The following is a 16,564-nucleotide window of genomic DNA, read 5'->3' on the forward strand; positions in this document are numbered from 1 at the left end:
GGCTAAGAATTAAATTCACTAAGAAGCGAATTAAAGCCCTGCTATAGACATGGTGTTGATTCTTTCATTGATGCCCCCCCACAAAGCCTGAGTACCCTGCTTCCACCATGATGAGGAATTGAAAGGACGGAATGAAGCCTCAAAACGGTCACCACCAGCCAGAGTGATAAGGCTAAACATGATGGAATTTAATAGGGGCAAACGTAAATAACCCCCCTTAGGTTTACAAAATCAGTTGTTCATGGGGCTCCTGGGTGGCGCTGTCGATTAAGCATCCAACTCCTGGTTTCAGCTCAAGTCCTGATCTCAGGCTCATGAGATCCAGCCCCGTGTCAGGCTCTGCACTCAGTGTCAAATCTGCTTCAGGTTCTCTCTCCCACTGCCTCTCTCTCTGCCTTTGCCTCTCATGCAGTTTCCGTAAAATCAATCAATTAATCAATTTAAAAAAAAAAAAAAACAACCACCCCCCCCCAAATCATTTGTACAAAGAAACAACAGTCCTAAAATGGAGTCACTTGTGCTAAGTTCCACATCAGCAAACCAAGACTTAGCACCCAACCTAAGTGCAATTTCAGCCTCTCCCAGGAATGTGACCTGTGACCAGTCAAGCTGGAATCACTCGTCAGCGCCAACGAGGTCATGTGCCTGAGAGACCCCTGCCTTTACCCAAAGGAAGGTGACCTTGCCTGAAACAGTCCACTCTTCATCTTGCCCCCTTTCCGCCTATAGAAGCCTTTTATTTTGTATGGTTCTTTGGAGCTCCTTTCTGCATGCTAGATGGGATGCTGCCTGATTCATGAATCATTGAATAAAGCCAATTAGATCTTCAGATTTACTCAGTTGAATTTTGTTTTTTTAACGATATGAAGAATGAAAACCTGGCTTGACAGCAGCTTGTGTCAACAGAGCCTAATAGAGCCGCCTGGACAGGCCAACAGTGTCACATAGTGACCCTTCTCCCACTTCTAATCCCACCTTGATGTTCAAAGCATTGCAGTGGAACCCATGAAAGTGGTTATCTGACTGGAACAGAGAAGAACCTATAAGGACAGAGCCTAGTTCAGAGAGCTGTCCGATAGGGCCTGAGTTTCAGGGGGCTACTTGGAGCATGGTCCAGGCGTACCTCCAACAAAGTACCTGGAAAAACCACAAGCAAGGGGCATAATTCTCAACCAACCAGAGAGCTTCCAAGAGAAGGATTTGTCTGGGCTAGAAGCAGAAGGAATGGTGGACCAAGGAAATAAAGAAGGGCAGAGGAGCCCAGAAAAGCTGATTGTCATATTAATTTGTTTCAGTCATGTTTGAACTCTGATCAGATATGTGCTTAGCTCTCTGCTGTGGGAAACACCATAAAAGAATAGTATGAATGGTGCTAGTAATTCTAGACCAGATGGCGGGTGCTCTTCAGAGGACGGTGAGGTCCAAGGGGAGCTGAGGTCCAGGGAACATGTCACTGGAGAGTTGGGGGAAGTGAGGAAAGCCTCTGACTGGAGTCTTGGGAAATAGGCGGAAAGGTAGGAGTGAGTTTGGCAGCTCAGTGGGCCTGACAAAGAGCTGAGATGTGACAGAGCTCACTGGGCTGAGCTCTTGCCCACAGCGGTGGGGGGGGGGGCAGGGTTCACAGAAGAGTCATCTGGCCAGTGATGCTGAATTGCAGGATACCAGAATCTGTGATTTTCCTACTGATTGCTTCTCCCTCTGTAGCGCGTGCCCGAGCTGGCTGACTGCCTCGCATTGTGCTGAGGACCTATAGCAGATGTGAGTGCCCGGACAGCAGTAACCAGGAAAACTCCAAGGAAAATCTCTGGGAGAGAAGCCCCCATGCCCTCCGATGGGATATCAAGCTAAGTGAAAGCAGGATGTGAAGGTGCTTTGTAGGTTGTAGAGTGTAAGAGATTCCCTTCCTTGTTTTCTTCCTTCTTTGTCCCTCCCTCCCTTCTCCATCTATTGAGCAGTGACTGGCATTCTGCGAAGGGATGGACACATGAAGATGGTCAGAACACAGGTCCTGCTCCCACAGTTCATAGTGGAGAGGGGAGATGAGACACACAAAAAGGGTCATTATTTCTTTGATTTTAAGATGCACTCTCAACGTAAGAGTTTCTGAGGAAAAAAAATCAGAAACAGTATCACACTAAATGTACACATTGTTTGCAAAACATCCTTATTTTAGAAACATACAGATGTGAAAAAAGGGTATGTTTCAAAATTGAGCACTTTGGGCAGAGTAGTCAGTATCACAATAGGAGTAGGTAGAGTGACTTATCAGAACATAAAAATGTGGGGGAAAAAAATCTCTGTCTTAAAAGTAGTAGTTACAGCAGTGTGATCGTTGTCATAAGAGCGGGGGTACAAGGCTCCACTGGAACCCACTGGAAGGAGATCTGAACGCTGCCTGGGGACACCAGGTAGGGCTTCAGTGGAAGATGGTGTTGCAGGGCCACCTTCTAGGTGAATAATGGTGGACAGGGGTGGGTAAAGAAGCCAGAGGAGGGGGTCTCAGGCAGGGGAGCAACTCTGGCAGAGGCAGGAGACAAAGGAGAGTGTGGTGCATTCTGGGAACAGCTGCTTGTCATCATGGAGATTGTTATTAATAGTGGAGGAATAGAGGGGGCCTTCGGTCTGGAGACGCCTGGGTGCGTCTCATCACAGAGACAACAGGGAGGGACAGGTGGGCTTTGCAGTGTAACAGAATGAGGCGTCTCTGCTAAACTTGCCCATCTCTTGGAAAGTTTCTGTTTTCTATTTACATAAGTCATAAATTGATTGCCTAATGCAAAAATGATGTGTTCTCAAATAGTTAGGAAATACAACAGATTTCAATCAATAGATTCAAAATTCTTCATTACATCTGCTTGCTTATCCCCTTAAACCTTTTCTCCAGAGGAAGTATGCCCTTTAGAAGTGATTGATTAGGTTGCTCCTGTGGGCACATGCACTTCTTACAGGTTCTTGTCTTTCTCTGTCTCCCTCTGGCTCTTTCTCTCTTTCTCTTCTTCCCCATGGTTGTCAAGCAGCTACTCAGCTGCAACATCAGGCATGCATCAAGGAATATATTTTTTGTTCGATGTGTATGTGCACATGAGGCTGTCTCTGAATTGCATCCTCACAGAATAACCTTTGGGTGTTGATGTGAGGATGCTATTAGCAGGAAATTCATTTATGTTGGGCCCAGGACAGGGAGAAAGCTACCACAGTGTTGAAAGAAAGCCAAGTAAACAGTCTGGAACGTCGAGGCCAGGTAAAAGAGATGGACAGTACTGGGTTAATTAGGACGTTCTCCTAGACTATGTCTGTTTATGCTCCTAGGGGGATGGATATTCTCTGGGGGCAGAGAAGCGCCCCTCTGGTCCTTTCTGCATTCACTTATTTGTTCAATCCATCCTAGGCCTGGAGGAAAGAGTCCCCTGGCTTCTCCCCCTTCATGCTCTTTCTCAGCCCTGGGAGGGCCGTGAGCTGTCAGAGCACCCACTGTGATGGAAAGGCACCCACTGCCCTGGCTCCTCCTGCTGGTTCTGCCACTGGAGCCTCTTTGGATCATGTTTCCTCATCTGTGAAATCAGCCTGTTTACTAGTTAATCTTTAAGGTTGTGCCTCAGCCCTATGACAGTAATTCAGACAAGCATAGACAATGTGGCTCAGTGTTTACACTGCGTGCCAGGCATTCTGCTGAGAGCCTCTCTCCTTTAATCCCCATGGCAACTCTGTGTGGTTTGAGGCCCTGAGGTTCTGACATACTAGCTACCTCGGCCCCAGGGGATGTAACTGGGAAGTGGCAGAACTGGAGTGAGCCCATGCCTGTGATTCTGTAGCCTACATGTTGATTTGTTTTCTTAGTCAGGCTGCTGTAACAAAACCCATTGACGTGATGGTTTATTTCTCACAGTTTGGAGGCTGGGAAGTCCAAGATCAAGATGCCCACAGAATCCGTGTCTGCCGAGATCTCTCTTCCCGGTTTACAGAGGGCCACCTTCTTGCTGTGTCCTCCCACAGCTGACAGAGAAAGAGAGAGGGAGAGAGACAGAGTTCTAGTATCTTTCTCTTCTTATAAGGACATTAATTCCATCATGAGGACCGTACCCTCATGAACTCATTAAATCTAGTCCTGTCCCAAAGGCCCTACCTCCTAATACCACCACATTGTGATGTTAGGGCTTTGATATATGAATTTTGGAGGGACACAAACATTCATTCCGTAACAGACATTATGCAATCTTGCCTCCTTCCATGCTGTGGAGAGAATGTTGGTGAGACTTGAGTCACCCTTAGAACCAGTAGGAGGGCACTCTGCTCTCCACCTCTAGCACTGGGCAGAGAGGGAGTAATCAGGGGGCCTGCTAGCAGAACCCTGGGAGCTGGTGAACGGAGATCCTGTGTAATGTTTATGAAAACAGATACTTGTTAGAGACAAGCTGCTGCCTGGGAATATCTGTGACAATTTGTGAACATCCAACCATTCATTCCACAAGTATCTTTTAAAACACCTACACTCTTTTAGGGGCTGGGAATGCAGTGGTGAACAAGACAGGGAGCTTACATTTCAATAGGGAAAAAAGACATCAACTAATCCCACAAATAAATGGGTCATTGAAAATTGTGTTAAATACGAGGAAAGACTATACAGAGTACTGTGGAGTGTACATACTGGTGGCCAGATCTTGTCCTGGGCGAAGATGTGGTCATTGAAGATCTCCCTGAGGAAGTGGTTGCAGAGCAGAGATCTCAAGGGTCTGAAGGCTCTAAGGAGGTGCAGCAGGGGTGGGGGTGGGGAACTGTGTGACTGTAGCCTAGAGGGCAGGGGTGAGGGGTGCGGAGGGCCAAGTGCTGTAGAGCTTTGCAGGTAACTTAAGTAGTTTGCACTTTATTCCAAGTACAGTAGAAAACCATTGCAAGGTTCTAACCAGGAAAGTGATGTGAGCTGGTCTGCCCTGAAACAAAATCACTTGGCTGTGGTTTGGAAGAGGCCCTCATGGGAGCAAGAAAGCTGGTTGGAGGGCTGTGCTTATCACTTGTGTAGACTGAACAGCTGGCAATAGCTGGGCTAGAGTTGGCAGTGGAAGTGGAAAGAAGGATTGGGGGATATGTAGGAGGTAAAATCAGCAACACGGCAGGGAGTGGCTTGAGTTAGGGCTGAAGGAGGGAATAATTGACATAAATAGGGAAGGCAAGTTCATTCAATATCCTGATGCGATTTTTTAAGAGGTAATGCCCCTTTCAAAAGCTTCCCAAAATTTCTAGCTGGGTCAGTTAGGATAACTTCACTTGTATGTTAGAGAAATCCCCCAACTCAGTGGTCATAAACAATTAGGAACCATGTCACATAGCAAGGAATGCCTTGGTGGCAGGGCTTCTGGGTGGTGGGATTAGCATTTCCAGACATCAGACACCCAGTCACAGTCCCATTATTTTCAGGTTCAACTGGCCAGAGTGAGGCACATCTCCATCCTGTAAATCAATCTCTGCCCAGGCAGTAGGGTTACCGTGACAGCTCAGGATTTTGCTCTGGACTAGGAACGGGTCACCTTCCCTGAGGAGCGGATAAGTGGACCCCAGCTTCTGTTAGGTGAGACTAGATATTGGTGTCATGGACCAAGTCCCAGATTTTGGATTTCTTAGACCAATAAACATGATAAAAGGAGTGGGTGAGACAACTGGTGACAGGATTGACAACTTTTCATTTTTACCTGAAGACTTAAAACAATTACTATCTACTGTCTCTATCATTTCATCAAAAGGATATTTTAAAAGCAAAGAAGAAAGAAAACCTTTTAAGCTTAAAAAATTTAGCATTATAAAAACTTGCTGTTTTTTCTCATTTCTCTTATCTGAAATTTAGAAACCATTCTCTTGGACCACTATGAACAACATAAAACAGAGGTTCTTAGCTGAATTTGTGGAATAGAAGTTGGAGCGGCCGTGAACGTGGGTAGGGAAAAATTACAGCTTCATTTTTACTATCCTGTATCTGAGATGTAGCATTTCCTTCAATTATGAGTGTGACAACAAGCTGCTAATATGAGCATGACCTGTGATTTTTGTCATCAATGGAAATCACAAATATTTTCATATCACATTACAGTTGCTGTAGGTATCTGAAATGTCATTTACACCTACCACTATTTTGAAATTACAGAAGCTATTAGATAGCCCCTGGAAATGTGGGATCAGTCTTCCAGAAGAACTCTCCCCCTCTCTAGCGGGCCACTGTCTGGTAACTCTGTACATGGGTAGGGCGGCCACTGGGCAGTGAGTTAGAGTGTTCTCATGGGGGCGACCCACACGTTCTAACATTCCTTAACTGTAAATATTTATGGATCAATATGCAGAAGGAGTTGAATCATTTTCATAGTTTGCCCAAGTTTTGTCCATCTGAATTGCTCTAATGCAAGTTTTTCACTCTCCGTTGGCAGCGCAGCCTTTGGTGACACAGACGAGTTCAAACATGTCTGATGGCTGAGCGGACTGTCGAAGTGTGAGATTTAGAGTAACTCCTTGTGATCGCTAACAGATTGCACCGTGACACGGGTTATGCACAGTGTGGTAAGCTCTGTGAGCAGTGGAAGTCCTTTCTCTGATTTATTTTTCATTTTTACTCTCTGTTTGCACAACGTTTGTGTTTTGAAGTAGAGTCTTGCACGCACAGTATATTCTTCACATGTTGTTCTTATGTTTTGTTCTGTGAAAATGCCACACATTTAAAAGAATACCTTTGTGGGAAACAGTGACAGTATGAGAAATGAGGACCATTATTTCTAGAAAGTCACAGAGAGTCACATGAAGCAATAGCTGAATTTCAAGAACAGGACTGTTGAGCAACTGTCTAATCCCCTGGTCTACGCAAAGGTGAGAAGTTGTTACCAGGGCAAACACTCTGGCTAATCATAAAAACTCCCTTATTTTACTTACCTTTCATAAAATTTAATGAATGTTTTATACTTAACTTAATTAACATACAAATTATTCCCTCCTATATAGCTTTATCAAATAAATGACTTAGGAACCATAAACAAAATATTACATTTCAAAGAATGTCGAAGAACAAAAATATTTTAAGCTTTATGTATTACTTATTTTTTACAGACCCAGTTTATCTTGAGCTGGCAAAGAAAAGGAGGGTATGATCAAAACTGTATACCCGGTTTCTTTACATTAGTGAAGGGATGGGACATAAAAGCCACAATGACTTCCCTACTATTGTGGAAAGATTCTTGAGAAGGGAGTTTTGAAGTCAGGAAGAGAGAGTCTCTCATGTCTGTCAATCTAGAAAATGCATCCAAGGAATTGAAGAGCTTTGTGTGTATGTGGATGAAGAAAGCTCAGTTTGAAAAAGTCAAGATACTTCGAAAATGTGGATTTGCCGTTTCATGAAAACTTCTTCTGGAAGCACTCCTGAAGTTTCTTAGCAAGTGCCAAACAAGAAGGCTCACTTTACTGGAGGAAGTTTACCAAAAGCCACACGCACTGGGCATGATGAGAAGCAGGGAAATGACTCTCTAGTCAGAGGAGCTGCTTCCATGAAGAACGGTTGACATATTTTGAAGTGGATTATGGAGGGATTGGCAGCCCTGCCACTCCCCTCAGCAAGCCACTCAATGAAACTATAGACCTCTTTCAACATAGCTGCCTCCTTGTTTTGTTCATGATGACCCTGCTCACGTCAACAAAGAATTCTTGTGTTTTCACTTGCTGCATTTAACCCAGACATATTCAGGCTTTTCAAAAAATCCTGGGAGAAGTTTTGTGGGCGATCATAAAAGTCATCAACTTCATCAAAAGCGTGTCTCCGAATCATGTATTTTTACAGGGTGTGTCAAGAAACTAGAAAATGAGGGGCTCCTCTAACTTAGAGAAGCTCACTGACTTTGAAGAGGCAAGTTTTACTTTTTCTAATAGAAACAGAAAATCCTTTCTTGGAGCACTTTGAAAGAAAGAATTTTGCCTGTGGGTTGGTTCGCTTCCTTGGCAGGTATTTTTGACCATAGGAATGAGATGACTCTTAATTCTCTGATGTCACCATTATGGATGCCTCTGAAAACATTCTGAGCTTTCTTGGCTACACGGCTGACACGAGGCTGACATCTTTGCAAACTTTCAAGTGCTTTACCTCAATGGAGCTGAGTTACAAAAGTCTGTCAATTTCCTTGAAAAGAGTAATCTACAAACACCTGGAAGTACTTTAGAACTCTCTCAAAGGTTATTTCTATCTTGATGGTAACAAAATTGAACCCTAGCGTTCTTTTTCTTTCTGATATAAATTGAATCAGAGGTGTTGACCTAGCCAAAGATGAATTCATTGATCTTAGGACCACAAACCCACTATAACTAGAGGTTCACTAAAAAGCCTCAGGGAGTTTTGGTGGTCGTCAGGAGACACTTATCTTTGTGAAAGTGCTGTGGAGGCTTTAATCACATTTTCAACACTGTATCTTTGAGGCTTGGATTTTCAACATCGTCACCAAAAAAAACATATCAAAATCAACTGGATTTCTAACAGGACATGCTTATTATCTTGAAAAAAAACCATTCCACCATTTTATGTTCTTATTTAAGGTAAGCCAAAGCAGTCTTTATGTAGGGTTATCTTTAAAAATTAAAATTTGATTTTAACTGGACTATATTTCAAATGTAATTTTTTAAAATGCAGCACAAAGAAGCAAATCTATTATTATAGCAAAGAGGATTTTAAAATACTTTAAAATACTTTAATATTATTGCAGCGTATTTAGGTTTTTTTTTTTTTTCCTTTTTTCTTTTTTTGTAGTCCTGTGTATTTACAGGTTGAGAAACATTATTCTGAGAAAGGTCCATAGGTTTCACCAGACCACCCGAGGGATTCTTGGTATAAAAAAAATAAAGAAGCCGTCCAATCTGCTCTCAAGTTCCTCAAATGTGGGAAAAGGCGGATCTGGTACGTATTCTGGTGCAGGCTGGAGAAGTGAACTGCTTCACAGAGGGCTAGACCAGCCACGAGGCTCCGTGCTTCCAGGAAAACCCATTGAAGGTGACAGCTTTGACTGTCTGCCCTCTCATGCCCAGGACAAGGGAGGAAGGGAGAAAGTAGCCCCATATAAAAGGCACCTCTTCTTTACTTCCTATAATAACCGATTGTAGGAAACTGGCTCCTTTTCAACCGACGCTCAGGTCTTGAAGAGCAACGCATTACTGAGTTCTTCCTGAGAGCATGGAGTACAACGTGCTAAGGCTCCAGAGAAGACAACCATGTGCTTCCTTCCCTCGAGGAATTAATTTATTTGTGGAGACAAAACAAGTGCGTAAAATAAGGAGAATTCAGTGCAAGGCTAGGTGGTATCTTGAGAAAAACCTGCTTGTTAGCTTCTTTACTGTAGCATTCCCAGAGTCTCAAATATTGCTTGGCACATAACCTGTGCTAGAAAAAATCTGTTGAATGAAAAAATTGGTGACTGAATTTCAAAAATATCTATTGTTATGATCGTAACTCATGTTAATTAGCAAAACCTTGAAAATTCAGAAGAATATAAAGAAGTGAAGAAGTGGAAAAGATGAAAACAGCCAACATTTTATAGATTTCTTTTTTTCTAAATACATATGCACGACATGCACACACACTCACACTACTTTTAAAGAACAGAATAGGGACCTGAGTTTTATGGCCTGATTTTTTTCTCTTAAAATTATATTGTGAACATTTTTCTGTGTCATTAAATATTCTTCAGAACATTATTTTTAATGGCTTCGTCATATAGTATTTTATAAATAAATCATGGTGTAGCTTATTAACCACTTCCCTGTTGTGGAACATTACTGTTGGAAAGATGTTGTAACACCAAGAGCTGCGTTTATGTGCTGCTCGTTCTGTTACAAGTTTGTGCTGAGCTTTTTTCACCTGTATACATACTCTCATTTCATTTCATTCTCACAATAATCCGATCAGGTGGCATTCACTATACCCATTCTACAGAGGGTGAACCTGAAGTTCAGAGGAGTAATGTGTCAAAAGTCATGCTGCTAGAAATTGACAAATCTCGGATTCGAACCCAGGTCCTGTTTAATGTCAAAGTCCCAACCCTCAGATGTCACTCCAGACTGCTCTGCCAGCATGTGCTTCATTAGGCAATCAGGAAGCTGAGAAACCTATTGGAAAGGTAGGAGGAGTTCTAGGAGAGGGGGGCATGGTAGCAAGCAGAGAGATGCTGAGAAGGAGGGGGTGTTTTCAACATGCACAACCGTGGAGATGTCAAGATGGGTAAGACCAAAGCAAAAGTCACAGAGTCTGTTTCAAGAGAGGCTTTGCAGAAGTGAGATGAAAGGGGAAGGTGCATCCCCAACTCAGTGCTCCTGACTTCCTGGCAGTGGAGTGATGAATCCACTCTTTCATTTCTTCCTGATTCAAGAGTCATCTGACAGCCTTCATACAAGTGGCTGAAGGGAAGGTGATGTGGAAAGCAGCAGAGGGCCACTCTGTAATTAAGCATTCCTGCAGCGCCTCACATGTGAGCAGTATCAGAAGGGAGCTTGGAGGCTTGTCAGAGATGGAGGGCAGTGACACCAGCCCATAGGGCAGGCAGAAATGCAGGGCGACCAAAGCAGCTGTCTGGGCCTTGAATGGAGCAGCCCTTTGGTTTGGGCAGGTCAGGGACCAGGCTTAGATGGCCACCTGTACTGGTGTGCTTGGGACTTTAGGGTTTCCCTGGATGCAGGACTTGCAGGGTTCAAATCGGGAAAGTCCCAGGGAAGTCCCTGAGCTGGGGCTCATCTAGTAGGACCGGTCCATGTGGGTTTCTTGAAAGAGTCATCAGTGGCCCAGGATCCAGGGCTGTCTGCACATGCTCACCTCACCCCTCACTCTTTCCTCTTCTTTGCAGCTGTGTCCGCCAGTCACTGATGACCTATGTCCTGCCATATTCTAGGAGCCACGTTCAATCCAAGTCACTGTATCTCTCATCTGGGCTCTTAATGGTCTTCCTGCTTCCAGCCTTGACCCACAAGTCTGCTCTCAACCCAACAGCCACGGTGATCCTTTTTTATTTTTCTTTTCACTAAGGAATAATGTATATACAGTCAAATTCACCTGTATTTGTATACAATTCTGCATGTTTTGACACATCCAGTGGTTTAACCATCAGTGCAATCAAGATAGAGAACATTCTTCCACTCCAAATAACTCCCCTGTAGCCACCCTTTCCTTCCCTTTCCCAGCCCCTGGTGACCTATGACTTGTTTTCTGTCTCTCAACTTTTGCCTTTCAGAATGTTATAGAAATAGAATCCCGTACTATGTAGCCCTGGAGTCTGGCTTCTTGCACTTAGCACAATGCACCTGAGATTCATCTGTGCTGTTGTGCATTGGTAGTTCGTTCCTTTATAAGGCTGAGTAGGGTCCTATCGTAGGGATACTCCATTGTTGTTCATCCATTCTCCAGTTGAGAGATGTCAGGTACTTCCCTGTTTGGAGGATATATGAATATCATTGCTCTAAAATTTTACATACAGTTTTTTCTTTGTAATTGTAAATTTCCACTTCACTTGGGTAAATTACCTGGGCGTGGGATTGGTAGGTTGTGTGGAAGAGACTGCTGAACTGCTTTCTGAAATGGCTGTGCTATTTTCGTATGCCTCCCAGCAATGAATGAGAGTTCCAGATGCCCCGCATCCTCCCCAGGGCTTGGGGTTATCAACTTAAAAAAAAAGTATTTCTGCCATTTTACTAGATGTGTTGTGGTATCTCATTGTGGTTTTAATTTGTATTTCCCTAGTGGCTAATGATGTCGAACATCTTACTGTGTACTTACTGCTATGCAAAGTGTCTGTTCAATTCTTTCACCCCTTTGAAAAATGGGTTTGCTTTCTTATTATTGCGTTTTGAGGATCCTTCATATATTCTGTATTGTCCTTTATCAGATATGTGATTTGTAAATATTTTCTCCTAGTCTTCAGCTTGTCTTTTCTTTCTCATAACAGTGTCTTATGAAGAGCAGAAGCTCTTTATTTTGGTGGTCTTATCTATCACTCTGGTATTCTATCTAAGAAATACTTGTCTAGCCCCAATTCACAAAGGTTTGCTCCTATGTTTTCATCTAATAGTTTCATAGTTTTTGATTTTACATTGAGGTGTATGATCCATTTTGAGTTAATTTTTATATAAGATGCAAGAAATAGATAGAGGTTTATTTTTTAATTTTTATTATTTTTTTTAAAGATTTATTTTTTAGAGAGAGAGAGAGAGTACGCAGGGGGAGCGGCAGGCAGAGGGAGAAGCAGGGTCCCTGCTGAGCAAGGAGCCCAATACAGGACTGATCCTAAGACCCTGGGATCATGACCTGGGCTGAAAGCAGCTGTTTAACTGACTGAGCCACCCAAGCGTTCCAAGATTTGTTTATTTTTGCATATGGAGGTCCCAACTGTTCCAGCACTATTGGTGGGAAAAGACGATCCTTTCTCCGTTACATTGCCCTTGTACCTTAGTTGAAAATAAATTGCCCGGCTATATGTGGGTCAGCATCTGAATTCTCTGTTTTGTTCCCTTGATCTAGACATAGAGGTGGGCTGGCAATGTTTGAGAACTGGCTCTTGGGGGGAGGTGCGGGGGGAGTCCCGATTTGTAGTGTTTGCTCGTTTCTTTTTTTTAAATGCGGTCACGGTAGACAATTTCAAGTGACCAATTTGACACCAGTCAACCTGTAAAACTCCTAAAAATGTAACATTTGGTTCTCATGAGCTGGTATGAGCCAGCTCCAGCACAGTGCTTTGTCTACCCTGTTTTCCAATAGCACACTACCTGAATCACTGAAGCGTTATATTTCGTCTTAAAATCAGGTAGTGTGATTCCTCAAACATTGTACTCCTTCAGAATTGTTTTGTCTATTTTAGTTCCTTTGTCTTTCCATAAAAACTTTTAGAATCAGTGTATTGGTTTCTGCAAAAATTCCTGCAGAAATTTTGAGTGAAACTGGCTAATCTATAGCTCACCGTGGGGAAAACCAGTATCTTAACGACATCAAGTCTTCAAGCCCATGAATAATCTCTCTATTTATTTACATCTTTAAGAATTTCTTTCTAAAAAAATAAAATGAAATAAAATTTCTTTCATTCGTGTTTTCCAGTTTTCAGTATACTGATCCTGTACATGTTTTGTTATGCTTAAGTATTTCACAGTTTTGGGGTACAATTATAAATGGTATTTTTGTAAATTTCAATTTCTAATTATTCATTGATAGTAAATGCAAATTCAACTGCTTTTTTTTTTTAATATTGACTTTGTGTCCTATGATGTTGCTAAACTTGCTTATATTGATTTTAGTAAGTTTTTGTAGATTCTTCGGGATTTTCTACATGGATAATCATGTTGTCTATAAATAGAAACAGTTTATTCTTCCTTTCCAATCTTCGTTCACTCCTTCACTCATTCAGGCATTTCACTGGCTAGGACTTCCAGTGTGATGATGAATAGAAATAGCAAGAGTGGCCATCCTTGCTTTGTTCCCTACCTCAGGGAAAAAGTATTCACTCTTTCCCCATTAAGTATGATATTAGCTAGAGGTTTTCTGCAGTTGTTCTTTGTCAGGCTGAGAAAAGTTGCTTTCATTTCCAGTTGGCTGAGAGTTTTTATCATGAGTGGGTGTTGAATTTTTCAAGTGCTTTTTCTGCATTCATTGATTATATGGTATTTGTTGTGGGTTGAATTGTATCCCTACCTCCACACACAAAATATATGTTGAAGTCCTAAACCTCAGTTCCTGAGAATGTGACCTTACTGGGAAATTGGGTCCCTTCAAGTGCGATCAGGTTAAGATGAGGTCATACTGGATTAGAATGGACTCTAAATCGAGTGAGTGGTGTTCTTATAAGGAGAGAGAGATTTGAAGGTACAAGAGAGTCTGCTCTAAGACTGTCTTCTGGCTTCCTGGCTTGTAAATGCATGCGTCCAGTCTCTGCCTCCATCTGCATATGGTCTTCTCCCCTGGGTGTCTGTCTCCAGGATCCTTTTCCTTTTTTCTTATGAGGACATCAATCATCAGATTTATGGCCCACCTAAAATCCAGGATGGTTTTATCTTGAGATCCTTAACTTAATTACATCCATGAATACCCTATTTCCAAGTAAGATCACATTCATGCTACCAGGGGTTAGGACTTGGACATATTTTTTGGAACTACTGCTCAACCCACTATCTATACCAAATAAATTCACTTATTTCTAGTTAAATTCTATCTCTCTCCAAGTAACATGAAATTCCCACAAGGTTAGGGAGTTTTGTTTATTATAATCATGTCACTGCTCTATTTTCTGTACCTAGAATAGTGCCAGGCATGTTGCAAGTGTTCAATAAATCTTTGTTGAATGAATAAGAGAATTTCATTTCTTCTTGCTTTAGCATCAGACATGGCCGTGTACCTCCTCTTCCTTGGTTTCTAAGATGCCCCCCCTCCTTTGTTTCTCCTTTGCCTTCTCTGTTTGTTCCTCTGTCTCCATTGTTGGAGGCTCTGCCCCTTATCTTGTGTGTCCCTGGTCTTTTCTGCTGCTCTATTTCTCCTCCCCAGGCAGCTCAACCACCTCTGTAGTCCAGCACTTTCTGGATACAGGTGATTTACATTTCTGTATCTTCACCCCAGCCTTTCTTCTGAGCACATTTCCACTGTTCCCTTTTATTCGAATCCTCCTTATGATTAATGCATCCAACACTCTGACACGTTGTCTCTCTCCTCCAAACCTGTCTTCCCTCCTTCCAGGGTTCAATACCCCCAACCTCCCAGTCAGCAAAACCAGAAGCCTGGGGTCATCCTTGATTCATGGACATCCTATCAGCGTCAGGTCCTCTCAGTTTTATGTCTTAAATACCTCTTGGACCTGTCCACTTCTCCCCATCCCCACTGCCACAGTCAGGCCATTGCCTTCCTCTCTCTGTCTCTCTGCTTCTTGATAGAAAGCAAAATCGCTCTGCTCCCTCTCCTCCTGAAGCCCTCTAGTGACTCTGAATTGCCTCCAGGCAAGACTGATCCTTAACCTCCCTGTGCCACTCCCGAGGCCTGCTCCTTCCTTGACTTCTGTGATCCAGCCACACTGACCTTGCAGTTCCAATTCACCAACGTCGTGGGGTAGACCTGAGGGGACTGGAAGCGGACCGCCCCCTCAGAGGACTTTCTGATGTCTCCATCTCCACCTGCCTGTCTGCTCCCTGGTTCCCTGGGCTCTGGAAAAATGTGTGGAAAATTGTTTGGACAGAAAACATTACCCCCTCCCCACAAAAATGTCTTAACATGTTAAAGAGGGGGAGCTGTCTCCAAGAGAGATTTTGGGTTCTGTTTTCCTCTCAGGTTATGGCAGCTTCTTGGAGAGCTTCCATTCTGTCTCTGCTTTTTGGTGTTAATTGTTGGGATCGATGCTGCAGCAATTATGTAATGTTTACTGCAGCCACCACATACCCGAGGCTTGTTGCTAAATGTCACTTTCATGCTCTCCAGTGCATGGTGTGTAATTATAACTTGTTCACTATCTTCTTTGTGAAGGAGGCAGATGCTTTTAGGCAGAAAGGAGAATAGAAATGCATTTCCTCTGACCTTATAAGAGCACTCATTTCCAGAGAGATCCTGGAACACAGGGGTAGGAGCACGACATAGGCTTTTCATCATGCACAGTGTTACCTGCCGGGAGCTCCGCCAGCATCTCCTAAGATGTGCAGGACCCCTCAACTCCTCCTCTCTGCCAGGCCGCTGGGGGGCATGCGGTCTCGGAGCTTGAGATCAAATCCAGAGGCGAAAAGATGGAAGACTTGAGAATCAGAGCGACTGTCAATACAGCTATGAAACAGTTGTCATCATGTATGGGAAGCGTGACTGGAGGAAAGAGCAGCGGGCCGGAGGTCAGGCAGCTTTGGGCTTGGAGGTAACTATGTGACTTCGGATAAGTTGCTTGACTCTCTGATTTCACTTTTGTCATCTATCAAGTGGCAATTATAAATCCTGTTTGACTGCCTCAGTTAAACTCAATTCCAAATTATTTATTGAAGGCCTGTTCTATTCCAGGCACTGCGAGAGGCTACGGTAGTGCACACATTCCTGCCCTCAGTGAGCCTACACTCTGGAGCAGGTGTGGCAGACCCTGAGCCACAGGCCAAGTCTCATCTGTGGCCTATTTTTCTACAGCCTATCAGCTAAGAATGGATTTTACATTTTTAAGGGATTGTAGAAAGGAAAGAAGAGAAAAGAAAAAGAATATGCAGCAGAGTGTCAATGTGGCCTGTGAGACCCAAGACATTTACCTGATACTTTGCAGAAGGATTTTTGTTGATCCCTGGTCTGATGCCTGGTGATAGCCGGTTGCGATTAGCCATGTGTGGCCCTTAAGCACTTGACATGTGGCTAGTAAATTGAGATGTGCTGTAAGTGTAAAATAGACATTGGATTTTAAAGACCATATAAAAAATAATGAAAAACATTCCATTTAAATGTTTTATATTGATTATATGTTAAAATGATAGTATTTTGGATGTATTGGGCTAAATAAAAGATGATTAAAATGAATGATATATGTTCCTTCTTCTTAAAAATGTGGCTATTAGAAAGCTCAAAACCACAGAAGTGGCTCAC

The 16,564-nt window shown here is 43.0% G+C and overlaps 1 long non-coding RNA gene across 1 annotated transcript in view; it reads left to right on the forward strand.

Annotated features, from left to right (window-relative positions):
* LOC113260058 (uncharacterized) overlaps nt 1–16,498 on the forward strand; it is a 119,665-nt gene extending 103,167 nt beyond the window's left edge. Inside the window, exons 10-18 of the long non-coding RNA XR_008961013.1 lie at nt 1,705–1,867; nt 5,837–5,926; nt 6,411–6,540; nt 6,703–6,843; nt 7,081–8,550; nt 8,762–8,908; nt 9,112–9,268; nt 10,845–15,860; nt 16,001–16,498. This is a non-coding gene — a long non-coding RNA (uncharacterized LOC113260058). The remainder of the gene's footprint in view (nt 1–1,704; nt 1,868–5,836; nt 5,927–6,410; nt 6,541–6,702; nt 6,844–7,080; nt 8,551–8,761; nt 8,909–9,111; nt 9,269–10,844; nt 15,861–16,000) is intronic.
* The last annotated feature ends 66 nt before the right edge of the window (nt 16,499–16,564 follow it).

Source organism: Ursus arctos, unplaced genomic scaffold (genome assembly GCF_023065955.2).
Source record: "Ursus arctos isolate Adak ecotype North America unplaced genomic scaffold, UrsArc2.0 scaffold_22, whole genome shotgun sequence".
NCBI lineage: Eukaryota > Metazoa > Chordata > Mammalia > Carnivora > Ursidae > Ursus > Ursus arctos.